The 26,647-nt window shown below is 39.5% G+C and overlaps 1 protein-coding gene across 4 annotated transcripts in view; it reads left to right on the forward strand.

Annotated features, from left to right (window-relative positions):
* PRRG1 (proline rich and Gla domain 1) overlaps window positions 1-26,647 on the forward strand; it is a 184,508-nt gene that overhangs the window by 38,033 nt on the left and 119,828 nt on the right. Inside the window, exon 2 of one of the 4 annotated variants that reach the window (XM_081222112.1) lies at window positions 16,224-16,267. The exons of 2 other annotated variants lie outside the window; for them this stretch is intronic. The gene's annotated coding sequence lies outside the window, so the exon portion shown is untranslated. Of the gene's footprint in view, window positions 1-16,223; window positions 16,279-26,647 lie in introns of those variants that run through there. One more of the 4 variants, XM_081222113.1, reaches the window with a different exon arrangement.

Below are 26,647 nucleotides of genomic sequence, written 5' to 3' on the forward strand. Positions count from 1 at the left end.
TTCATTTCACTTATACAAAAGCATATTACATATATAAGCATTCATAATTGAATACATTGTTGCTATTATTTTCAACAAATTGTTAGCTTTTAGATCACTTAAGAATAAGAAAAATAAAACTTTTAATATTACCTTTAGTTATTCATTTTTTGATGGTCTTCCTTTCTTTATGTAGATCCTTATTTCTGACCTATATTGTTTTCCTTCTTTCTGAAGAACTTCTTTTAACATATCTTGTCAGGCAGATCTACTGGCTAAAAGTTTCCTCAGTTTTTGTTTGTGTGAGAAAGTCTTTATTTCTCCTTCCCTTTTGAAAGATAATTTCTCAGGGTACAAAATTCTGAATTGGTGGATTGTTTTTAATCTCAACACTGTAAATACTTCTCTTCACTCCCTTCTTGCTTGCTTCGTTTCTGAGGGAAAGTCAGATGTACAGTTAAGCCTTGAACAATGGGGGGGTTAATCCAAGTGAATATAGCTTACAGTCATCCCTCTGCATCTGCATCCTCTGCATCTGCAAAATCAACCAGCCATGGGCCGTGTGGTACTTGAGTATATACTAGTGAAAAATATCTGCATATAAGTGAGCCCGGGCAGTTCAAACCCAGGTTATTCAAGGATCAACTTACCTTTGTTCCTCTATAGGTAAGTTTTTTTTGTCCCCCTTCGGCTTCTTTCCAGATTTTTTTGTCTTTGATTTTCTGCAGTTTGAATATAACATGCCTAGACATCACTTTTTGTTTGTTTCTTTGTTTTTGTTTTTTTTTAACTTTCTGTTTTTGGTTTTTAAAATTAATTAATTAATTAGTTTATTTTTTGGCTGCATTGGGTCTTTGTTGCTGCACATGGGCTTTCTCTCGTTGCAGCAAGTGGGGGCTACTCTTCATTGCGGTGCGCAGGCTTCTCATTGCGGTGGCTCCTCTTGTTGCGGAGCATGGGCTGTAGGCACGTGGGCTCAGTAGTTGTGGCTCGCAGGCTCTAGAGCACAGGCTCAGTAGCTGTGGCACACGGGCTTAGTTGCTCTGCGGCATGTGGGATCTTCTGGACCAGGGCTCGAACCCATGTACCCTGCATTGGCAGGCGGATTCTTAACCACTGTGCCACCAGGGAAGCCCTGTTTCTTTGTTTTGTTTTGTTTTTAAGCATTTATCCTGCTTGGTGTTCTCTCAGCTTTCCTGGATCTGTGGTTTGGTATCTGACACTTATTGGGGAAATTCTCACTCACTATTACTTCAGATATTGCTTCTGTTCTTTTCTCTGTTTCCTCTTTCTGGTATTCTCATTACACATATGTTACATCTTTTGTAGTTGTCTCAGAGTTCTTGGATATTCTTTTCAGTTTTGGTAAGTGTTTATTGTCATATTTTCAAGCTTAGAGATTCTTTACTCACCTGTGTCCATTCTACTAATGAGCCCATCAGAGGCATTCTTTATTTCAGTTACAGCGTTTTTGATTGGTAGCATTTCTTTTTGATACTTTCTTAGAATGTCCATCTCTCTGCTTACATTATCCATCTTTTCTTGCATGTTGTTTACTTTTTCCATTAAAGCCTATAGCATGTTATTCTTAGTATTTTAAAATTCCTGGTCTGATGATTCCAGCATTCCTGCCATATCTGACTCTGGTTTTGTTTTGATTTTTCTCCCTTTTCACAGGGTTTAGAAGACAACCTCTTGGTATTGCAATACCTTTCCTACAATGGCAAAGTGATTGGGTTATCCTGAAAACCTTGAAATAATATTGTCAGTGCAAGTTGACTTTTAGAGTCTCTTAAAGAAATGGCTTTATACAACGTATGTCAAAATTTTATTTAGCATTTATTGAACACCTTTGCTGTGAAAGGGGTATGCTTTACCCTTTGTAAAGCAAAAACATAAATATTTCTTAAGAATGTTATTGAGCATAATGAAGTGAGAGTCCAATAAATTTCCACAAGGCAGAGATAATCAGAGCTCTTAAAAATGCTCAGTGGTTGCTTTGCTTTCTCTATTATTGCATGGAAATAGCTGGTATACTTCTTTTCAAGCTCATTCACATACTTATGATGAAGTTTTGATAGCATTCGTTATCTTCTTGAAAGTCTTGGCAGTTAAATGGGCCAGAATTTAAATAACAATTTGAGCTTCTTAGGTACGTTTTTTCAGTGCCTCGGAATTTAGAATCTAGGATTTCTTTAGGAAAATGTATTCTATTTTATATTCCTGCCTTGGAATAAGTTCCTTGCATTCTGTTTTTTCCCTTCTTTGTGTCCTAGAAGATATGTGTTATTTCCTGGAATCCTAGGTAACCAAACTCCTCCTTTTTGAGTGACAAAAACGTTGTTACTCAAAGCACTGTATGTTCTGTGTATGTGCTCCAGTCTGGCTCTAGAGAGCCTGTTCTTTGTGGTTTGGTTTCTAATGTTATGTGTTACCATTTTGTAAAAAAAAAAAAAAAATTCCATGTGACTAACTTGCCACAGTAATGCTCTCTGACACGTTTGCTTCAGGGAGAAAGCTGGCAAAGTTAGAAACACATGCCTAGTTTAAAATTTGCTGTCACTGCAGAAAAAAAGTTAATGGAATATAGTCCTAGTTTTTTCCTCTGTGTTAGTATTACTCATGGGACCAGAATAATGATTTTGGCAAGAGTATATTTACTTTCCTGTGTAATTTTATCATACTTCAGTATCTCACTCATATTTTCCCTAGGATTTGTCAAGAAAATATTATTATATAGAGGAGTAAAAATAAAATTCTTTCTTTAGGCTCATAAGCAGTTAGTCTGAAAATACAAATGTTTTTGTTGCATTAATATGAACTATACAAAATTTAGTGTTCCTTGTATTTTAAAGTTCCTTTAACTTAAAATGCAAATGGTAGACATTCATATTTATTAACATGTTCTTTATATTTCATTCTCTCAACTCTGAATGTTCACCTAGTTTACAGAATTGACCTTTGCAGAGTTTTCAATAGTCCATCCCCACTCTGTTGTCCTTGTTCAGGGTTCATTACTTCTTTCCTAACACTCTAATCATATCCTTTTTACTGGTCTCCTCAGTCATTTCTTAGCAGTGCTTAACGCAGATCTGCCCCTCCACAGATACTGAAAGCCTCCAGCCTACAGGTACCACCCTTCACAGTGCTTCTAGAAAGCCCCACCCACCCCTAAAGTCTGACCCCTTTACTTTCTTAAAAGGTTGTATATGCCTAACCTTTCTGAGTTGGCTTCTGCTTTTTCTGTCTGAATTCCTCATTTGCATTTCAGTTCTTAACTAATGAACTGGTGCTAGTTCTCTGCCAGAATCTCACCCTCATTAGCCAGGGGTCAGAGCATCTCTGTTGTCTTTGACTACTTGGTCTCTGCCTGGTTAGGGTTGGGAATCAGGATTCTGAACACCCCGCGACTCCTTGCCACTAGAGTGGGTGGCCTCTAGTGTACTTCATCGGGGCTGATAAGAGGAAGAAGATAATCAGGGCCTTCAGAAGACCAGGAAGGGCACTGGGGTAAATCCTGCTTAGAATGGGATTTTGTTTTTTCCTCTGGGACCCAAACACACTCTTAGCAACCCTGTCCTTCACGGGAGTATAGTGAGTTCATTATTCAGAAGGTTGCCCACATTATTTTTTCTTCTCATCTCTCAAGCAACTCCTGACTGCACAGATTATCTTCCTTAATAATGATAATCACAGCAATGACAACCCCTCTGTGTTGTACCACACATTTTACTTTTATTATATTTGTTGCCTTGTAGGGGATATGACATTTACCCCCACTGTATACTGAGGACACTGCAGTTCAGAGAGGTTAAGAGCTCAAGGTCACTTTGGGGTATGTGGTAGAGCTGGAATTCCAGTCCAGCTTTCTGACACTAAATCTTGGAGCTTTTTTCAGGAGGCCCCACTGCATGAAGCATGCTTTTGGGCTGCCTCTTTCCATTTTCAGCTTTATACAGTAAAACTCCTGTGTTCAGGAAGAGAAAATATATATTGAACACTTACTATGTGTGCATTTCAAGCATCAAACATTATGATCTAGCAAGCATTAGGTGCTTAATGATTGTTGAATGAATTGATGAATGAATGAATGAGAGGATACTATGTAAATTTGTTAGAAAGGGCAATCTCTTTGTGCTTAACACAGTGGCAGGCATGCGGTAGGTGCTCAAAAATATTTGAATTAATGAGATTATTCATTCAAATATTGTTGAATTAATGAGATTATCCAGTGCACCCTTCTATTAAAACATGATGATGACTATAAGTATTTGAGTGATAGATCTAGTCTTCTGGTGAAGAAAAGATGGGTTTTAATGGATGTTTTTTCCTTTGTATCCCTCAAAGAGTAGTTGATATCCTATGATGAGCTCCACTTCCAGTAGAAGGCTTCACTTACCTACTTCATCTTACTCGACCTCTCACTTATTTACTCCTTAAAACTCCTTCCTTGACTTTGACCCTTGCCCTTGGATAATGCCATTAATTCTCATAACCAGCTACGTTCTGCACACTGACAATCCCCACAGCTATATCAGAATTTTTAGGCAGAATTTTTCCTTGACAATCCAGGGTCATTTAAATGACTGTCTACCTTAAACTAAAATGTCTTAGAACTTTCCCGCCCCGCCCACTACCCCTTGTATATATATCTGCTGCTTCTCCTTTGTGTCTCATCTTGTTAAAGGGGAGGAAACTCTTTATTCAGGACAGAGACCACTGGGTAAGAAGCAGCCTCAGTATAATCACGAATGTGACCACATGGGGTTCCCTTAGCCACTGCTTTGGAGAAATCAGTGTTGACCTAGAGTTAAGACCCCCTAACTTAAGGGGCTAACAGTGGTCTACATCACCCCCTCCAAACAAGTTTTGTCTTTTGGTGCTTTTCTGTGCCGCTGACCTTCTATTCCTCCTTGCCGATGCAAGCAGGGATGACAGGAGAGTGAGGCCTCTTTCTCATTACATTCCTTTCTCAAGCATGATGTGTGAGAGAATGTACTCTGATTATCACATCCATAGAACTTTCTCAAGGTTTGTGTAGATTTTTCCCCCATTGTCTGTTTCTTTCCTGGCTGGATAATAGACCATAAGTTGTTTTGTGAGTTGTTTTTCCTGTTACTTGCAGTCCTCACAGGAGGCCTGCCCAGTGACACAGTGCGGTTAACTCTTACCTATTTCTCTGGGCCTATTCATGGTTTCCCCTTCTTGTGCTAGAGTCACTGGGCTTCAGCTGATAGTGTTATGTTTTTTCCTGTTACATTACTACAGTGGCATGTGGTTTTGCTTCTCTTTTTTCCTTCATCACATTTGTGTGGGACCCATTTGTCTAAAACTGTATATGAAATGTCTTCAAACAGCCTTAGTCAAGTGAGACGCTGTCTGTGTATAATGTTGGCAAAGAAATATTAAGCATTTCCTTCCTACATTTAGTCATATTAAAGAGAAATTTATAAGGAGTATTTTATTCTTTTTATTACAAAATGTTTACTATAAGATGACCAAAAGTTAATGCAAATCTAGCCTCCACTTTGGCATAGGTAAATCTTAGTTGCTATGTGACCATCTACCGTCTGTCTGTCCATATCTGTATTTGAAGAAACGTAATTCAAACTCATTTTGTTGAAGTGAGAGAGTGGTGTATATATGGACATATATACACTACCAAACGTAAAATAGATAGCTAGTGGGAAGCAGCCACATAGCACAGGGAGATCAGCTCGGTGCTTTGTGACCACCTAGAGGGGTGGGATAGGGAGGGAGGGAGGGAGACGCAAGAGGGAGGAGATATGGGGATATATGTATATGTATAGCTGATTCACTTTGTTATAAAGTAGAAAGTAACACACATCATTGTAAAGCAATTATACTCCAATAAAAACGTTAAAAAAAAGGTAAATGTAGTGTTAGATTGTCTGGTGAAAGGTGAAAGTTGTTTGATGTTATTATCATTTTTTTTTTTTGGTTTTTTTTTTTTAATTTTTTAAATTAGTTTCTGCTTTATAACAAAGTGAATCAGTCATACATATACATCTGTTCCCACATCCCTTCCCTCATGCATCTCCCTCCCTCCCACCCTCCCCATCCCACCCCTCCAGGCGGTCACAAAGCACCGAGCTGATCTCCCTGTGCTCTATGGCTGCTTCCCACTATCTATCTACCTTACGTTTGGTAGTGTATATATGTCCATGCCTCTCTTTCGCTTTGTCACAGCTTACCCTTCCCCCTCCCCATATCCTCAAGTCCATTCTCAAGTAGGTCTGTGTCTTTATTCCTGTTTTGCCCCTAGGTCCTTCATGACTTTTTTTTTTTTTTTAATTCCGTATATATGTGTTAGCATACGGTATTTGTCTTTCTCTTTCTGACTTACTTCACTCTGTATGACAGACACTAGGTCTATCCACCTCATTACAAATAGCTCAGTTTCGTTTCTTTTTATGGCTGAGTAATATTCCATTGTATATATGTACCACATCTTCTTTATCCATTCATCTGATGATGGACACTTAGGTTGTTTCCAGCTCCGGGCTATTGTGAATAGAGCTGCAATGAACATTTTGGTACATGTCTCTTTTGGAATTATGGTTTTCTCAGGGTATATGCCTAGTAGTGGGATTGCTGGGTCATATGGTAGTTCTATTTTTAGTTTTTTAAGGAACCTCCATACTGTTCTCCATAGTGGCTGTACCAATTCACATTCCCACCAGCAGTGCAAGAGTGTTCCCTTTTTTCCACACCCTCTCCAGCATTTATTGTTTCTAGATTTCTTGATGATGGCCATTCTGACTGGTGTGAGATGATATCTCATTGTAGTTTTGATTTGCATTTCTCTAATGATTAATGATGTTGAGCATTCTTTCATGTGTTTGTTGGCAGTCTGTATATCTTCTTTGGAGAAATGCCTATTTAAGTCTTCTGCCCATTTTTGGATTGGGTTGTTTGTTTTTTTGCTATTGAGCTGCATGAGCTGTTTATAAATTTTGGAGATTAATCCTTTGTCAGTTGCTTCATTTGCAAATATTTTCTCCCATTCTGAGGGTTGTCTTTTGGTCTTGTTTATGGTTTCCTTTGCTGTGCAAAAGCTTTGAAGTTTCATTAGGTCCCATTTGTTTATCTTTGTTTTTATTTCCATTTCTCTAGGAGGTGGGTCCAAAAGGATCTTGCTGTGATTTATGTCATAGAGTGTTCTACCTATGTTTTCCTCTAAGAGTTTGATAGTTTCTGGCCTTACATTTAAGTCTTTAATCCATTTTAAGCTTATTTTTGTGTATGGTGTTAGGGAATGATCTAATCTCAAACTTTTACCTGTCCCTGTCCAGTTTTCCCAGCACCACTTATTGAAGAGGCTGTCCTTTCTCCACTGTACATTCCTGCCTCCTTTATCAAAGATAAGTTGGCCATATGTGCGTGGGTTTATCTCTGGGCTTTCTATCCTGATCCACTGATCTATCTTTCTGTTTTTATGCCAGTACCACACTGTCTTGATTACTGTAGCTTTGTAGTATAGTCTGAAGTCAGGGAGCCTGATTCCTCCAGCTCCGTTTTTCGTTCTCAAGATTGCTTTGGCTATTCGGGGTCTTTTGTTTTTCCAAACAAATTTTGAAATTTTTTGTTCTAGTTCTGTGAAAAATGCCAGTGGTAGTTTGATAGGGATTGCATTGAATCTGTAGATTGCTTTGGGTAGTAGAGTCATTTTCACAATATTGATTCTTCCAATCCAGGAGCATGGTATATCTCTCCATCTATTTGTATCATCTTTAATTTCTTTCATCAGTGTCTTATAATTTTCTGCATACAGGTCTTTTGTCTCCTTAGGTAGGTTTATTCCTAGATATTTTATTCTTTTTGTTGCAATGGTAAATGGGAGTGTTTTCTTGATTTCATTTTCAGATTTTTCATCATTAGTGTACAGGAATGCCAGAGATTTCTGTACATTAATTTTGTATCCTGCTACTTTACCAAATTCATTGATTAGCTCTAGTAGTTTTTCGGTAGCATCTTTAGGATTCTCTATGTATAGTATCATGTCATCTGCAAACAGTGACAGCTTTACTTCTTCTTTTCCAATTTGGATTCCTTTTATTTCCTTTTCTTCTCTGATTGCTGTGGCTAAAACTTCCAAAACTATGTTGAATAAGAGTGGTGAGAGTGGGCAGCCTTGTCTTGTTCCTGATCTTAGTGGAAATGGTTTCAGTTTTTCACCATTGAGGACAATGTTGGCTGTGGGTTTGTCATATATGGCCTTTAGTATGTTGAGGAAAGTTCCCTCTATGCCTACTTTCTGCAGGGTTTTTATCATAAATGGGTGTTGAATTTTGTCGAAAGCTTTCTCTGCATCTATTGAGATGATCATATGGTTTTTCTCCTTCAACTTGTTAATATGGTGTATCACATTGATTGATTTGCGTATATTGAAGAATCCTTGCATTCCTGGAATAAAGCCCACTTGATCATGGTGTATGATCCTTTTAATGTGCTGTTGGATTCTGTTTGCTAGTATTTTGTTGAGGATTTTTGCATCTATGTTCATCAGTGATATTGGCCTGTAGTTTTCTTTCTTTGTGACATCCTTGTCTGGTTTTGGTATCAAGGTGATGGTGGCCTCGTAGAATGAGTTTGGGAGTGTTCCTTCCTCTGATATTGTTTGGAAGAGTTTGAGAAGGATGGGTGTTAGCTCTTCTCTAAATGTTTGATAGAATTCGCCTGTGAAGCCATCTGGTCCTGGGCTTTTGTTTGATGGAAGATTTTTAATCACAGTTTCAATTTCAGTGCTTGTGATTGGTCTATTCATATTTTCTATTTCTTCCTGAGTCAGTCTTGGCAGGTTGTGCATTTCTAAGAATTTGTCCATCTCTTCCAGGTTGTCCATTTTATGGGCATAGAGTTGCTTGTAGTAATCTGTCATGATCTTTTGTATTTCTGCAGTGTCAGTTGTTACTTCTCCTTTTTCATTTCTAATTCTATTGATTTGAGTCTTCTCCCTTCTTTTCTTGATGAGTCTGGCTAATGGTTTATCAATTTTGTTTATCTTCTCAAAGAACCAGCTTTTAGTTTTATTGATCTTTGCTATCGTTTCCTTCATTTCTTTTTCATTTATTTCTGATTTGATTTTTATGATTTCTTTCCTTCTGCTAACTTTGGGGTGTTTTTGTTCTTCTTTCTCTAATTGCTTTAGGTGCAAGGTTAGGTTGTTTATTCGAGATGTTTCCTGTTTCTTAAGGTGGGATTGTATTGCTATAAACTTCCCTTTTAGAACTGCTTTTGCTGCATCCCATAGGTTTTGGGTCGTCGTGTCTCCATTGTCATTTGTTTCTAGGTATTTTTTAAATTCCTCTTTGATTTCTTCAGTGATTACTTCGTTATTAAGTAGTGTATTGTTTAGCCTCCATGTGTTTGTATTTTTTACAGCTCTTTTCCTGTAATTGATATCTAGTCTCATAGCATTGTGGTCAGAAAAGACACTTGATACAATTTCAATTTTCTTAAATTTACCAAGGCTTGATTTGTGACCCAAGATATGATCTATCCTGGAGAATGTTCCATGAGCACTTGAGAAAAATGTGTATTCTGTTGTTTTTGGATGGAATGTCCTATAAATATCAATTAAGTCCATCTTGTTTAATGTATCATTTAAAGCTTGTGTTTCCTTATTTATTTTCATTTTGGAAGATCTGTCCATTGGTGAAAGTGGGGTGTTAAAGTCCCCTACTATGATTGTGTTACTGTCGATTTCTCCTTTTATGGCTGTTAGTATTTGCCTTATGTATTGAGGTGCTCCTATGTTTGGTGCATAAATATTTACAATTGTTATATCTTCTTCTTGGATCGATCCCTTGATCATTATGTAGTGTCCTTCTTTGTCTCTTCTAGTAGTCTTTATTTTAAAGTCTATTTTGTCTGATATGAGAATTGCTACTCCAGCTTTCTTTTGGTTTTCATTTGCATGGAATATCTTTTTCCATCCCCTTACTTTCAGTCTGTATGTGTCTCTAGGTCTGAAGTGGGTCTCTTGTAGACAGCATATATATGGGTCTTGTTTTTGTATCCATTCAGCCAATCTGTGTCTTTTGGTGGGAGCATTTAGTCCATTTACATTTAAGGTAATTATCGATATGTATGTTCCTATTCCCATTTTCTTAATTGTTTTGGGTTCGTTATTGTAGGTCTTTTCCTTCTGTTGTGTTTCTTGCCTAGAGAAGTTCCTTTAGCATTTGTTGTAAAGCTGGTTTGGTGGTGCTGAACTCTCTCAGCTTTTGCTTGTCTGTAAACGTTTTAATTTCTCCATCAAATCTGAATGAGATCCTTGCTGGGTAGAGTAATCTTGGTTGCAGGTTTTTCTCCTTCATCACTTTAATTATGTCCTGCCACTCCCTTCTGGCTTGTAGAGTTTCTGCTGAGAGATCAGCTGTTATCCTGATGGGGATTCCCTTGTGTGTTATTTGTTGTTTTTGCCTTGCTGCTTTTAATAGGATTTCTTTGTGTTTAATTTTTGACAGTTTGATTAATATGTGTCTTGGCGTATTTCTCCTTGGATTTATTCTGTATGGGACTCTCTGTGCTTCCTGGACTTGATTAACTATTTCCTTTCCCATATTAGGGAAGTTTTCAACTATAATCTCTTCAAATATTTTCTCAGTCCCTTTCTTTTTCTCTTCTTCTTCTGGAACCCCTATAATTCGAATGTTGGTGCGTTTAATGTTGTCCCAGAGGTCTCTGAGACTGTCCTCTGTTCTTTTCATTCTTTTTTCTTTATTTTGCTCTGCATCAGTTATTTCCACTATTTTATCTTCCACCTCACTTATCCGTTCTTCTGCCTCAGTTATTCTGCTATTGATCCCATCTAGAGTATTTTTTATTTCATGTATTGTGTTTTTAATCGATGCTTGATTCATCTTTAGTTCTTCTAGGTCCTTGTTAACTGTTTCTTGCATTTTGTCTGTTCTATTTCCAAGATTTTGGATCTGGGAAATAGAATCTTGGATCATCTTTACCATCATTATTCTGAATTCTTTTTCAGGTAGACTGCCTATTACCTCTTCATTTGTTAGGTCTGGTGGGTTTTTATCTTGTTCCTTCTCCTGCTGTGTGTTTTTCTGTCTTCTCATTTTGCTTATGTTACTGTGTTTGGGGTCTCCTTTTTGCAGGCTGCAGGTTCGTAGTTCCCGTTGTTTTTGGTGTCTGTCCCCAGTGGCTAAGGTTGGTTTAGTGGGTTGTGTAGGCTTCCTGGTGGAAGGTACTAGTGCCTGTGTTCCGGTGAATGAGGCTGGATCTTGTCTTTCTGGTGGGCAGGTCCACGTCTGGTGGTGTGTTTTGGGGTGTCTGCGGACTTTTTATGATTTTAGGCCACCTCTCTGCTAATGGGTGGCGTTGTGTTTCTGTCTTGCTAGTTGTTTGGCATAGGGTGTCCAGCACTGTAGCTTGCTGGTCGTTGAGTGAAGCTGGGTGCTGGTGTTGAGATGGAGATCTCTGGAAGATTTTCGCCGTTTGATATTATGTGGAGCTGGGAGGTCTCTTGTGGACCAGTGTCCTGAAGTTGGCTCTCCCACCTCAGAGGCACAGCACTGACTCCTGGCTCCTCAATTTGGGATGATTTGTTGTCTATTCATGTATTCCACAGATGCAGGGTACATCAAGTTGATTGTGGAGCTTTAGTCCGCTGCTTCTGAGGCTGCTGGGAGAGGTTTCCCTTTCTCTTCTTTGTTCTCACAGCTCCTGGGTCTCAGCTTTGGATTTGGCCCCGCCTCTGCGTGTAGGTCGCCGGAGGGCGTCTGTTCTTCGCTCAGACAGGACAGGGTTAAAGGAGCAGCCTCTTCGGGGACTCTGGCTCACTCAGGCCGGGCGGGAGGGAGGGGCACGGAGTGCGGGGCGAGCCTGCAGCGGCAGAGTTCGGCGTGACGTTGCACCAGCCCGAGGCGCGCCGTGCGTTCTCCCAGGGAAGCCGCCCCTGGATCCCGGGACCCCAGCAGTGGCGGGCTGCACAGGCTCCCGGAAGGGCGGTGTGGACAGTGACCTGCGCTCGCACACAGGCTTCTTGGCGGCGGCAGCAGCAGCCCCAGCGTCCCACGCCCGTCACTGGGCTCCGCGCTTTCAGTCGTGACTCGCGCCCGTCTGTGGAGCCCCTTTAAGCAGCGCTCTTAATCCCCTCTCCTCGCGCACCAGGAAACCAAGAGGGAAGAAAAAGTCTCTTGCCTCTTTGGCAGCTCCAGAGTTTTCCCGGACTCCCTGCCGGCTAGCTGTGGCACATTAGCCCCCTTCAGGCTGAGTTCTCGCCGCCAGCCCCAGTCCTTTCCCTGCGCTCTGACCGAAGCCCGAGCCTCAGCTTCCAGCGCCGCCCGCCCTGGCGGGCGAGCAGACAAGCCTCTCGGGCGGGTGAGTGCCGCTTGGCACCGATCCTCTGTGCGGGAATCTCTCCGCTTTGCCCTACCCAGGTATGTGGGGAGTTTCTTGCCTTTTGGGAGGTCTGGGGTCTTCTGCCAGCATTCAGTAGGTGTTCTGTAGGAGTTGTTCCACGTGTAGCTGTATTTCTGGTGTATCCGTGGGGAGGAAGGTGATCTTCGCGTCTTACTCTTCCGCCATCTTACCCGGAAGTCTCTATCATTTTTATAGTATATGTTATTTCACTGTAAGATGAAAATTTGTCAGTAAGCGGTTGGGACACAAACATAATTAAATACCTTTGTTCTCTACCTATCTTAAAAAATGAGAATATTAAATAGTTTGTTAGTTTCATACAGTGTGTGATCACTGATCACAATCAATATTTTTAAGCTACCTATAATGACTAAATTCACTGTTTATTTTAAGGGTATATAACCGTAGTGTTCATTTTCTGAACTTACTAGAGAGAGAGCTCTCTTAGCAAAACTGTGCATCAGTGTTTGTTTTGATTTTGGTTCACCGCTTAGCATCTTGTCTTTAATCAACATAAAGCTTGTCTAATTCATTGGCTCAAAAAAAAAAAAAAACAACCCAAAACTCATTTTGTTGTAGGTTCCCCAGCTAGCCAGGACAAAGGCAGACTGTCTCAGAGAGCTCTGAGATGGGTTTGTTTACAGCCTAAGGTTCTAACACTGTCTGGGGTAGATGCTGCTGATTATAGTACGCTGGTTGTTTTAGAACCACAGCCTTTGATCTGACCTTATTCTGTTTGACCAGAAGGAGCAGCATTAATTCCACACCACAGAATATTACAAGACCCTGAGAGTGTCCTTCTGTAGGACCAAGAGTGAGTGGTTAGGGAAGTCATATAGCTGGTATACAGCTTCCTTCATTGTGCACTACACATGTCTCCCACAAATAGGCCCCCTGCTTCAAGGGTGTTTGTATTTGGAGTGGTTAATTCCATTAGCCTGTATGGGTAGGTGACAGAGGATATTTTATTAAAAACTTCACTTACTGTCCTCCTCCATGACTTTCCTTCAGTTAATTCAGGGCCCAGCTGAAACGCTCAGTATCACTTCTTAGTGAGTGCTTCAGAAATCTTGGCATTGAATATCACTCTAGTAAAAGCACATAAGATCAACATATTGTGGAAGAGCTTCTCTGTGCGGCACCCTGCCCACCTTGCACGTCTTCATTCAGGCCACGTGGGCAATGCTTCACCACAGTCTGACTCAAGTCTTGGCGAAATGCCCTGTGGTTCCTCCTCGAGCAAGGGGAGGTAAGCGGCTCAGTGAGGAGCTGTCACTAGGTGGTTTCTCCTAACATCCCTCGTGGGAACCTGTCATAAGTCCATTTCTCATCCATCTCCTCGTTCAGCTGAGTGCAGGGGTCTCCTCCTTGTACCTTGTGCCCTTGAGGTGTCTCTGTAAGTCTGTAAAACTGCTTGGATTTAGTTTAGAGGTGGCTCCTTGACAGCAGCATGACACATCGCTTCAACATCTGTCATCTGGCCCTTCCTGTTTGATGTCAGCATGTGGGATTAAGGGCTTGGCACACTGACACTGTGCTGATTCTGCTTTTGCTGTGTGTTTAAGTAATAAATTGTCTGAATCCATTTGAGCTCATTATCTCCTTACCAGACTAATCTGTGGAAGTGTGGCAAGCCAACCTAATAGCTGTACTAGTAATACTTGTGGCCCTGTGAGCCATTGAGTTGCTGCTTTGGGAATGTTTGTGTGACGCAGTGGGGCAGTGGGGCTCTCACTGGCCAAACACTCGGCTCCTATATGTACCATGGGTTACCCTTTGACCCTTTGTACTTGTCTCTGGGCAGAGTGAGGCCCCTATTGGAATTACCCTTTTCTCACATTGCCAGGCCAACAAAAATACTAAAATCTGCTCATCAGAAAGGCTTTTTATACAACTGGAAGGACCACACAAATTCTAAAGCTGACCCCTAACACCTGCCTCCCGCCTCCCTCCCTCCCCCCGGCCCCAGCCTCTACATCTCTCTAAGTGTGGTAGGAAACAGAATAATCACAGTGTTTGGGCCTACTCAGAATTGTGTACTTTATTTTATTTATTTATTTATTTTTTTGGCTGCGTCAGGTCTTAGTTGCAGCATGTGGGATCTTCGTTGCAGCACACGGGATCTTTTCATTGCAGCGAGCAGGCTCTTCATTGCGGCATGCAGGCTTTTCTCTAGTTGTGGCATGCAGGTTCTCTCTCTCTAGTTGTGGCACGCGGGTTCCAGGGCACGTGGGTTCTGTAGTTTGAGGCACACGGGCTCTAGTTGAGGTGCGCGAGCTCAGTAGTCGTGACGCGTGGCCTTAGTTGCCCCGTGGCATGTGAGACCTTAGTTCTCCAATGAGGGATTGAACCCGCGTCCCCTGCATTGCAAGGTGGATTCTTTACCACTGGACTACCAGGGTTAGGGTTAGGGTGTACTTTAAATGGTACATTCCTACTCAGGAGGTGGTTCCCTCTTGCTCATAGATTTTGTGATATTTTGCTTTCCAAAGAAACCAAATGTTTCACCCTACAAGCACCTAAAAACATTTCTATTCTGGCATTAGATCTGGGAAAAATGGAAGACAACATGGAGGGTAATTTCTACTTATATATTTTTGAAAAATTTTCTGTATAGTACTTGTTGATTCATTATGATCTTTTTTAATATAGACATTTAAGGCTATAACTTTCCTTCTAAGCACAACTTTAACTGCATTCCACAGATTTTATGTTGTATTTTCATTACCATTTAGTTCAAAATATTGTCCAGTTTCTCTTGTAATTGATTTTTTGTTTTTTGTGTGTTTCCCTTTGTTGAAAGCTTTTCATCCAAATGCAGTCACATACATTTTACTACATACTACTATAATTTTTATTCTAATACAGTAATACTCCTTCAATTTATCAGATCCTTTTCATAAGAGAAGTTAGCATATATGTAATTTATTTTTGATCCAGTGATTATTTAGAGTTTTATTGTTTACTTCCCAAATATGTAGTGTTTTCCTGGTTTACATACTGGTGTTTGTGAGGAAAATGTTAACACAGGGGGTCTGGTTGCTGACTCCTTCGTGTCTCTAAGGGAACCTGGAACCATGATTGACTCTTGGTTAACCCCTAGGAATGTGGCCCTCTGCATGTTTTTATGTTAATGGTTGATTTAGTTTTGAACACCAGGAGCAATAGACCGTGCTGTACCTGTTTGTCAGAACTGCTTTGTGCAAACATCCAGATTGATGAAGTGTACCTAGTTTCATTGTTGGGGTCCTGAGTTTCAATTACCATGGCGGTCAAGTAACAGGATATGCCTGTATGACCAGCCTTTCGTACAAGCCATGAAAGCTGAGACTCAGTTGCTCTTTCTGCTCTTCCCTGGGCAGAGGTATTTTGCATATACCCCTATATTTTGCCTCTAGAGAGAGTATGTATAAAAAGGTCTGTGACCTCTCTGGGTTCTACCCAATGCATAACCTTTTTCCTCCTGCTTTTACTCTGTACCCTAGACTGTGATAAATCTTAGCCATGAGTATAACCTACTGTTGGCTCTTCCGTGGTGAATCACAAACTTGAGGGTGGTCCTGTGTGCCCTAAAATGGTATTCTAATTTGATTCTTTTGTGGTCAGAGAACATACTCCATATGATTTCAGGTTTGGTTTTTTTAAGAAAAAAATTATTGAGGCTTGTTTTATAACCTAGAATATGATCTCTCCTGGTAACTATCCCATGTAAATCTGAAAAGAATGTGTATTCTGCCGTTTTGGGGTGTATCATTCTATAAATATATATTAGGTCAAAGTGGCTGATAATGTGCATATCTTCTATGGCTTTGCTGATTGTTCTTTTTTTTTTCTAGTTCAATCCATTGCTGAGACAGGAGTGTTAAAGTCATCAACTATGGTTGGACAATTGTCTGTTTCTCCCTTTAATTCTGTCAATTCTTGTTTCATATATTTTGAAACTCTGTTATGGGATGCATACACATTTGGGTTGATCCCTTCCTGTTGAATTGACTCTTTTATCATTATTGACTCTTTTATCATTCTCCTTTATCTCTGGTAATACATTTGGTTTTGAAATTTGTCTTGTGATGTTAATGGCCATTGCAGCCTTTTGCTTATTACTCTTTGCAAGGTACGTTTTTCATCTGCTCATTTTTAACCTGTCTGCGTATTTATATTTAAAATGAGTGTCTTGTAAACAGTGTAGACTTGTGTAGTTTGTTTTATTTTTGTCTTCTGACAATTTCTGCTTCTTAATTGGAGTGTTTAGTTCAATGATCTTTAATGTAATTATTGACATGATTGGGCTTAGGCCTAATATATATTTTTTTTATTTTCTACACATCTTCTCTGTTTTTCCTTCCTCTCTTCATCCTGCCTTGTTTGTAGAGGATTTGAATATGTTTTCAGAATTCTCTTTTATTTTGTCTTTTGATATTTTAGCTATTCTTTTTCGTACTCTTTTTATAGCAGCTGCCCTAGGGATTATAATATACAAAAATAACTTTTCACAGTCCACTTAATTAGTTAATAATGTACTACTTAGTACATTAGTTAATAATGTACTACTTCAAGTAAAACATCGAAAACTTACAAACTTATAGGTCCACACCTCTGTCCTTTTTGTTATAGTTGTTACATGTAAACACACACACATACACACACACACACACACACACTCCAGAAGACACTTACCATTTTAGTTTTAGACAGTTATTTGATTTATAAAGAAATTCAGAGGAAAAAAGCAAAATATAGTCCTCTGTATTTATTCCTCCATTTATTACTTCTTATGCTCTTTATTCATTTTTGAGTGTCCCAATTCCATCTAGTATCATTTGCCTTACATGTAAATAACTTCTAGCATTTCTTACAGTGCAAGTCTGCTGCCAGCAAATGCACTTCTTATAGTGATCTGCCAGTGACAAATGCTTTTAGTTTTCTTTTATCTGAAAGTATCTTTATTTTGTTTTCACTCTTCAGGGATATGTTTGCTGGATACAGAATTCTGGGTTAACATTTCCTTTTTTTTCCCCCCAAGACTTTAAAGATGTTCCAGTCTTTCTGTCTTCCATGGTTTCTGATGAGAAGTTAAGCATTAATCAGATCACTGTTCTCTTGATGGTGATATGTCATTTTTCTCTGGCTGCTTTCAAGGTTTGCTCTTTATCTTTGCCTTACAATGGTTTATTATGTACTGTGGCTGGGTTTCTCTGCTTATCCTGCTTTGATTCATGTATTTTGTATCTGCGAATTTCTTTCATCAATTTTGGGAAATTTTAATCCATTATTTCTTCAAATATTTTTTCTCTCTCCTCTTCATCTGGTATTCTATTTACATTTATTTATGACTGTATAATATCATTTAACAGGTCTCTTAGCTTCTGTTCATTTTGTTTAATTTTTTCTCTCTATTCTTCACCTTCTGTAATTTCTGTTGATTTGTCTTTAAGTTCACTTACTCATTCCTCTGTCATATCTATTTGATGTTAGTCAATCTAGTGATTTTTCCAGAAATTATATGTTTCTGTTGTTCTAAAATTTCATTTTTATTGTTTCTGTTTCTCTGCTGAGACTTCCAATTTCTCTGCTGAAGTTTTCATCAATTGATCATTCCAACATCTCTGCCATAATTGAGTCTAGTTCTCATGCTTTCTTTGTCTCATCTAACTAGGTTGTTTTGTTTTATTATGCTTTGAAATTTTTTGTTGAAAACTGGACATCATGTACTGAGTAATAGGAACTGAGGTAAATAGGCCTCTAGTGTGAAGTTTGATGTTTATCTGGCTAGAAGTTAGACTGTGTGTAGTATGTACTGTAGCTGTAGGTGACAGGATAAACCTTCCGCTGGTGTCTTTGTTTTTCACTCCCCTATTGTCTTCAGGTTCTCCTAGGGATTTGTTCTTAAATAAGGTCTGGGATGAGCTATTCGTTCCGTTTTATTCCCCTCTCATTATACAAGAGTTCTACTGATGTAGTGGGAAGGTGTGGGGAGAGGGGAAGTGTTTTATAATCCTAAGACTGGGTCTCAGTCTTTTAGTGAGCCTGTACCCCTGGGCTGTGACCTTCACGACTGCGTCTCAGCATTTGCTTTTCACCCTTAGGTGAAATAGGAAGGCTAGATGGGGGCTGGAATTGGGTGATTTCCTTCCCCCATGTGGAAGGCTAAAGGGGGTTAGAACCAACTGGGTATTTGGGTATTTTGAGCCAATTTGAGTATTTCACTTCTCCAAGGTTGATTAGGCTCTGTTAAATAGTTTCTCTTGAGGGCAGACCTTGTTAAGAGGTAGAGAATGTTCTGGGCATATTACAAAGTAGCTACTTTCCCCCTCCCACTTCTGGAAGCCTGAGGGAATTTTTCTCTGATCTTCACTGTGAGAACTTGGCAGGGCTCCTGGTGGTAAAACTCACAAAAGTATGAGGGTCCCCCTAAGATCAAGCCCCCCTGAAGTTTTTAACTCTCAAACTTGTCCACACTGAGCTTCTAGCAATCAGCTACAGTTTAGGTTTTCTACTCTGGTACTGGTTCTGGAGTTTTCTGTTCCTGGGCCTCTTCTTTGGTAAGTTGGATTTTCTGTATGCACCTGTCTGTCTCTACAGTTTTGGGGGCAGTGTTTTGTGCTGTGAGCTCAGTGCTCTGCTGGATCTAGAAAGAGTTGTTGACTTTCAGTTTGTTCATCTTTTTTTCTTGTTGTGAGAATGGGAATGATAAATTCCGAAGTCCTTCTATACCAAGGTCGGAAGTCAGGTTTTTATGAATTGAAAACATGTCTTCTTGTATTTCATTGAGGCTAGCCACTTTAACATCCTTGTCTGTTAGTTCTGGTTCATCTTGGAGTTGGACTAGAATGATTATCTTTTCTCCTGATAATGTGTTATATTTTGTGTGTGTGTGTGTGTGTGTGTGTGTGTGAGATATTTTCTTGATTCTTCGTATGCTGGGTACTTTGGGATTATATCTTGGATGTTATGAATGTTAAATTGAGGAGATTCTGGACTATGTTATTTTTATCCATTAAGTACTATTTCTTTATTTTAGCAGCCAGTTTTCTTGGCTGGGCTTGAACAGCTAACTCTTGTATAGTAGCTCTTGTCTTTGTTCAGATCTGCTGTTTTTGGATGGGCTGTTAATAGTCTAGCCTGTGCAAGTGTTGTTCAGGGTTTAGTCAGAGATGTGGGTAATTAGGGGTTAGGGATCTACTCTTTGGGTCTTTCTCTTCAATGCTCATGATTTCCTGGATTCTTTTTATCTGGTTTTTCAGGTCTGAACGACTGGGTTTTTCACACATGCTTATACTTCTGCTGTGAGCACTTGGACTTCACCTAAATCCAGACTAAAAGGCACATCATCTCCTCTCCTTCAACTGAGTGCACAATCTGCCAGTGTCTGTCTGCTTCTCTTCACTCATCAGCACCTTCTGGGTGGCAGTTACAGTCTTAGTTCAAAATTTGTTCTTTTGCTTTGCATTTATTCCATACCACCATAGTTAGGATTCAATTACAGATGTAATTGAATACAGAGTTTGGGGGTTCCCTCTCTGGCTGTCTTCCTTCTGGGATTCCCTCACTTCTTCAGCATTTTCCCAACTCACCTTTTCTGGTTCCCTACGCCAGGATAATGTCGGGTTTTTTCTATGTGTCCCCTGTCCTCCACTAGCTGCTGTTCATCACAAATGCTGCACTTAGCCCCAGGCTAAAAGCCATGGTGACTAAAACTTATTGACATAGTTCCCTGTCTGTATTCCTCCCAGCAGTTGTGGGTTCCCTGTGAGAGTCTGTATGCTTTTGCTCACTGTCCATTACCTTAAGTTCATTTCTCTTTCTATGATACCTAGGTTTTGTGGTTGTTTTTTGTGTGTATGTGTGCAGGGGATGGAGAGAGTCCTATAGGTTCTGAGTTTATCATATCCAGAAATGGAAAGTTTTGAGGAATATTTCCATGAGGGCAAAAAACCAATTTACTTTACTGAATAACCTCTTAGAAACCAAGACCATGTGTTCCTTTAGTGAATGTTGGTAAGACAGAATCCTGTGATGTCCTAGCCTCTTGTTTTCCATACAAAAGGGAGCAGGGGGCAGAGACATTTTAGAGATAAGCAGAATCCTTTAAGGGCTATGAGCAACCTATATATTCCCACCTCACTAAGTTGTATTGAAAATAGAATAACTTTTCACCAAGCCTGGAGATTTAAAAAAAAAACCTATTTAGAGCTGTTTTAAGTCAAATGCTAGATTCTACTCTGCTTAGTACAATGCTTGTAGTAGGTATTCAGTAAATGTTATTTCACCATAATAAATTACTCACCATTAATAAATTAACTAAGAGTGAGCATTTTGATTATCTCAGAAATAAGAAAATTAAAGAAATATATTTGTATATTTTTCTTCTTGTACTCATGTAGATACGCAGCTGATATATTTCAAGCCATTTTAAATAAGATTACTTTGTCCATGATATACTTGGTTATATAGTGCTATATAAATGCGTTTGGGAGGAAGTCCCTGTAATGGTTATTTCTTCTAACTCATTTGCTGAAGGACTGTAGGGAATGGTGAGCTAGATAATTAAATAAAGTTCATTTTGTAGTTTCTACCTTATATGACAGCCAGAGTAAATGAGATTATTAACTTGAACACCTTAAGAATGCATACAGTAATTAGGAGGCTTATAGAAATCATCAAGGAATTTACAATGATAGAAGAGCAAAGAATTAAGGTTTATCTAATGATGGGGTTAAAGTGTTCTGCATGTATGTCTGCACACATACAAAGTATAAAATTCATCAAAATACAACTCACAATACTTTTGGCTCATTACCCTCTTGTAAATTCACATGTAAGAGATTATGTGGGGTCTTGATAGCATTATGGTAAATCACAGGCTGTGCTGTAGGTGCTACTCACTATTGAATGGGAATGAGATCAAAGCAGCCATGTTGGCCTGTCACTAAAATGAGAGATTTGGCATTGACTTGTCAGTGTGGTTATTGTAAAAGAGATGCAGTATGGAGCTGTTTCCTAAGATTAATCCAAGTATTCAGCATCATAACTCAGAAACTCATTCAATTCTCTGCCCTAGGTCTCCATTTACTCAGTGCTATAGGCAGATTGGTGAACCCTGAGAAGGCTTAGGCCTTTGAAGGGGCTGTGTGGTAGCTATCTTGCTGTTGGCTCTAGTGACCTGTAGCTATGGATCCCCCTGTATGCACCCCTTTTCTGAGGTTGAAATCCAGTGCCCCAAAGCTGCTTTGAGGCCTGAATTGCATGAGTGAGCACTAAAAATGTGAAAACAATTATAGACCAGAATAACAAGGTAAGGCCAAAGAATGTTTTTATGGATATTCATGCATGTTGCCAGCAGGATTCAATTTTTTTCCAGATGATTCTGAAAGATTCGCTTATAATTTAATGAATTTATATTTGATTCTTCTGAGCACCCAGTTACATTCCTATTGGTTCTGTACCAGACCACATCATTTTATGTCCCTTTGTCTTACCCATCTCTGAGGTAGATAAATGCTTCAGTTCAACGGGTGGTAAGGGGCTGTATTTTCATGGGACTTTCCTTGTGTTTCACAGTGTCTGTGCGATAAGAAGGACAGGAAGAAAATCTGTTTTACAATAAACTGCATAAGGTGTTAAATTCTATAACGCTTATTATGAAGTTTGGTGAAATGCTTTTCCAAAGAGAATTTTCTCCTCAAATTAGTAGCTATCAATAAATTGGTATGTGGGAGGAACCTTCCTTAAGATTGGTGTTCCTTGGTAGCTAAAGCAAGACATTGCAGACATTTCAGAAGCAGTTTCCAAGGAGGTGAATAGATGGTGAGGTAATTTTCTTAAGTACTTGGATCCTGATTGTCTCCAGAAGCTTTGAAGCTGTGAGTTACAAAATAGACTGATTTGATCTCCTGGGGATATTTGCCAGCTTCATAATTGCACCGAGATTTTGAATGAAAACAAGTGACAACACGATGTCTTTCCCTTTGTTCTAGGAGGGAGGCGATTCCTCGGTGATAAGGAACAAAGTGTAGGTTTCAGTTTGGAAGACTTGGAAAACCAGATTTCTTATAGGCCAAACACAGCAGTATATCTGTGATACAGTTATGCAGCCACCAAGTTGTGACTACTTGTTTTATTGAGATAGCCTTGAAAAAAGTCAATTAGACTAAGCAACATGAAGGCAGGTTTTATGTTATTTTGGTAATCGGACTCCTGGCACGACGCTTGGCTGTGGTAGATCCTGATACATTTTTGTTAGAAGAATGGGAAGTCTGTTGTGTTGCAGTGTCCTAGGTTGCTTGACGTGTAGACTTTCCTTCCTGCCCCTGGCAAACAAGTCATTTTTCAGGACTCTCAAGTGTTGCCTGGTCTGTGAAGACTTCATATCTTTTCTGGTTACCACTAACCTGACCATTCTTCCCTTAATGTATCCTTTACTTCTTTTATAGCATCTATGACATTTTAATTTCATTTTTGATGTGTATCTGCCTCTTTATACCACAGTGGGGAGCTCAATTACAGTTTGTTTGTTTACCCTTGGTATATTACTAGGAATGAGTTTGGCTGCAATTGAACAGAAATGCAATTAATAGAGGCTTAGATAAGAGTGTAGTTATCTCACAAAAGTAGTTTGGAGGTAGGCAATTCAGGGTGGATGTCTTCAAGGACACATACCTTTCTGTTTTTCCAACCCATTAAGTTTAGCATGTGGTTCTCATTCGCATGATTGTACAATGGCTATACTTCACACCTCACATCCGTATTCCATGCAGGAAGAAAGAGGGCAACTGGCAGAAGGGTTTGCAGAGGTATGTCCTCTTGAAAACAAGACTCTCCCCTTACATCACATTGGCTAGAACTGGGTCATTTGTACACCCTTAGTTACAAGGGAGTCTGAGAACTTTTCCAGCCCTCCTCCTACAGAAAGGCTGTGGGGCAAAGGCATTGTGGATGGCATTTGTGTAGGTAGTCTGCAATTTCCTGTTGATGATTGGGGGTCTCCCTCAAAAATGTCCTGGCACATGTCCAACCAATTATGTCACATATTGAACATATTTTAGTAGTAGGCTTACCATCTTAAATCTCAAGAACAAAATCTGTTTCTTTGCTATTTCTTCAGATTCTTTGCATCTATTTTAAAAGTGTGGTCTGGCTCTTGGTTTCAAATTAAACTTACTTTGGCCATTTTCAAGATGAAGGTTATGGTCAGAGATGGAAATAAGCAGTAGTACAAGAGAATGTGGTTCTAGGAACTTGGCCCCAGCAGTATGGAAACCATTTCCCTGTAAGTGATGGACTCCATAAATAGTCTGTCTGCTTCCTAGGGTTCTGTGATTTCTAGATGTCCTTCAATTCCTTTTTCCTTTTATGAATTGCATTTGACAGAGGGAGGGGCTGCAGCACTTGATGGGTCCCCTTATTTGTAGTGTGAGTATATTTAATTTCTGTATCAACAAATAGTTTCCGGGTGTCCTCTTCTTTAAACTGGTTGGAATGAAGCTGAGGGCATCTGGGAACCCTTAGGACCCTCTCCTCCTTGCTGCTGCTGCCCCCACTCCTATTCTCTACTGCCTTCTTAGGGCACTCCTTCCTGTGATTCGTGACTTTATTTGTATTCCTTACTGTGTTCTCTAGATAGTTGTGAATTGTAATGTCTCTTTCTTTATCCAAATACATGTTTTTTTCAGCCATAAATTCCCTTGTCCTTACTTACGGCAGCAACAGGGAAACACTACAGTCATATCTATTAGACAAATCCCTTTCCTCAGAGACCAAGCTTTCCTCCACAGTCCTTCCCTTTAGTTGTTCTAGGAAAGGCAGGAGGTTTTCTGGAGGTTTTCTGAAGCAGTTTTTAAGTTGCTTCTAGAAAATTTATATCCATTTTGGTAGTGGACAAATTTTTTTCCTTCAAAGGCCACATATATAAGGAGGAAGAGATCAAATAAGGGCCACACATGTAAAGATCCTACTTAGAAGGTAGTTCTTTTGGGTAGAAGTTTTATTTTTGAGAGAAAATGTTCTTCATCCATGCTTTTGCAATTAAAAACAGCGTAAATGCCCCAAAAGAGCAGAGAGCACAAAATTTTAACCAAAAGCTATAGGTTTATAAAAGAAGAAATATAGCTAGCTCATATATACATTATATATAATCTATTCAACCTGATTGTGATCAAGGAATTGTAAACTAAAGCAATGAGATACCATTTTTATTTATTTATTTTTTTTGCTGTACGCGGGCCCCTCACTGTTGTGGCCTCTCCCATTACGGAGTGCAGGCTCAGCAGCCATGGCTCACGGGCCCAACTGTTCCACGGCATGTGGGATCTTCCCAGACCGGGGCATGAACCCGTGTCCCCTGCATCGGCAGGTGGACTCTCAACCACTGCGCCACCACGGAAGCCCCCGAGATACCATTTTTAATCTGTTGAATTCACAAATTTGAAAAACAAAATGCTCATACTCGTTGACAAGTGTGAGAAATAGTCTTTAAAAGTTTTTTAATTATAAAAGGTTAGGCATACTGAAAAGTAGAGAAGCCAGTATGATGAAAACTTCTATGTCTACTATTTTATTTATTTCGGATCTTTTTTAAAGGCCTAATCCTCCCTAATCTGGTTCTGTTTCTTCCTCCCTCCTTCCTTCACTGTCAGCCTCCCTAAAGCCAACCTGCGGCAGCCACTTTCTGTAAACAAGCATTCTCGTATACTGGTGGTAAAAATGAAATTGCTTCAAACTTTCTGGAGGGCAAGTTAGCAATATGTATCAATCAACCTAGGAATTTAATCTCAGAAAACAATAAGATGTGCATAAAAATATAGGTGGGTACATATCAACATTATTTATAATAAAGAAACAGAACCATCCTAAATGAACACCACTAAAGCACTGGTTACATAAATGATAAATATTCATATGATGGATTATGAAGTAGTGATGAGAATTTATGTGTGTTCCAAGTTGTCTGCCCTATGTATATATCATTGAGTAGAAAATATTTCCCATACATGTCATGCAAGAATCGGTAGTCAGTGCAATGGTAAAACATATAATTTGGTTTTATGTTATGAACAGTTAAAGTAGAAAAAGAAAGGTAAAGGGGAAAATGGAAAATTAAAAGATCAGTTGAGTTTATAATGAAAGAAAGTGAAGTCGGCAGCTGGTTTGTTTAGGCTGTTCAGGGGACTTGGTGTCTTAGCCATCAGTTATTGAGTGTTTTTTCTCTGTGTCACCTGGGTGCAGAAAGGCCAAGTGATGGCCTCATCCCTCAAGCAGCTTGTGATCTGGGGGAGATAATACACAGAAAATTGGTGAACAAACAAGAGAGAGTAATATTTGACAAATGCGTACTACAGATTTGAATGCTATAGAAATTTGGAGGACAGAGAGATTATGTCCTGCTGGGCTGATAGAGATGCATTTCTAAGGAGGCAGGAAATTATACTGTCATTAATAATGGCTTTTGGATTCCAATATGCCAAAAGGAAAGGACATCATATTTAAATGAAGGGGAATGGTATGAACAAAGGCTTGGAAGTGGGAAAGTATATAGCATTTGTAGAGAGCTGGCTTGCCTTGATTTGTAGGATTCTTGTTGGAGTGGAAAAACAATTAACAAGGACCAGTACTCGGCCTAGAATGTCACCCTTGTCTTCAGACCTCTGATGCGGCTTTGCATGTAGTTGTGTTTGTTACTTTTAATTGCAAGTCACAAAAATGTTCATTTTAGTATTAGAAAATCTACTGTAGGACATATGAAATTAAGCTGAAATTTTTCCATTCTTGGTTCACTACTATAGTGGGGACAGCAGTAGAGTGAGAAGCAGATCTAGGATGTGCTGCAGGGTCTACCAAGCAGCAACTCTGCAGTTTGGTTACAACCAAACCAAGCCTTGGTTTCCTCATCTGTAAGACAAGTATGATATTATTTGCCTTACTGAATTCATAGGGTTTCTAATGTGCAGATCAAGTAAAATGATATAAAGATTCTTCTTGACGCAGTGTTGGAGAGGCAAAAAACATCTTCAGACAGAACCCCCTCTACCCTCTGCTCCCTCAACCTCAACTCTGATGAAAAGGTATGTAACTAAGGGAAATAAAGGATTTATAGAGAAATTTGAACCCACCTGAAAATTGAGTACTGACATGACAATAGTCCAGAAAAACGTTCCCCCACCCAATACCAGAATCTTTAGTGTGTTGTCCCCAGAAAGTTGGACTCCAGTATAGATTTGGGGGTTGCTTTTGAGCCACGATTATATTGTAACAAACATCCTCT

This window comes from Mesoplodon bidens (genome assembly GCF_964165515.1).
Source record: "Mesoplodon bidens genome assembly, chromosome: X".
Taxonomy (NCBI): Eukaryota; Metazoa; Chordata; class Mammalia; order Artiodactyla; family Ziphiidae; genus Mesoplodon; species Mesoplodon bidens.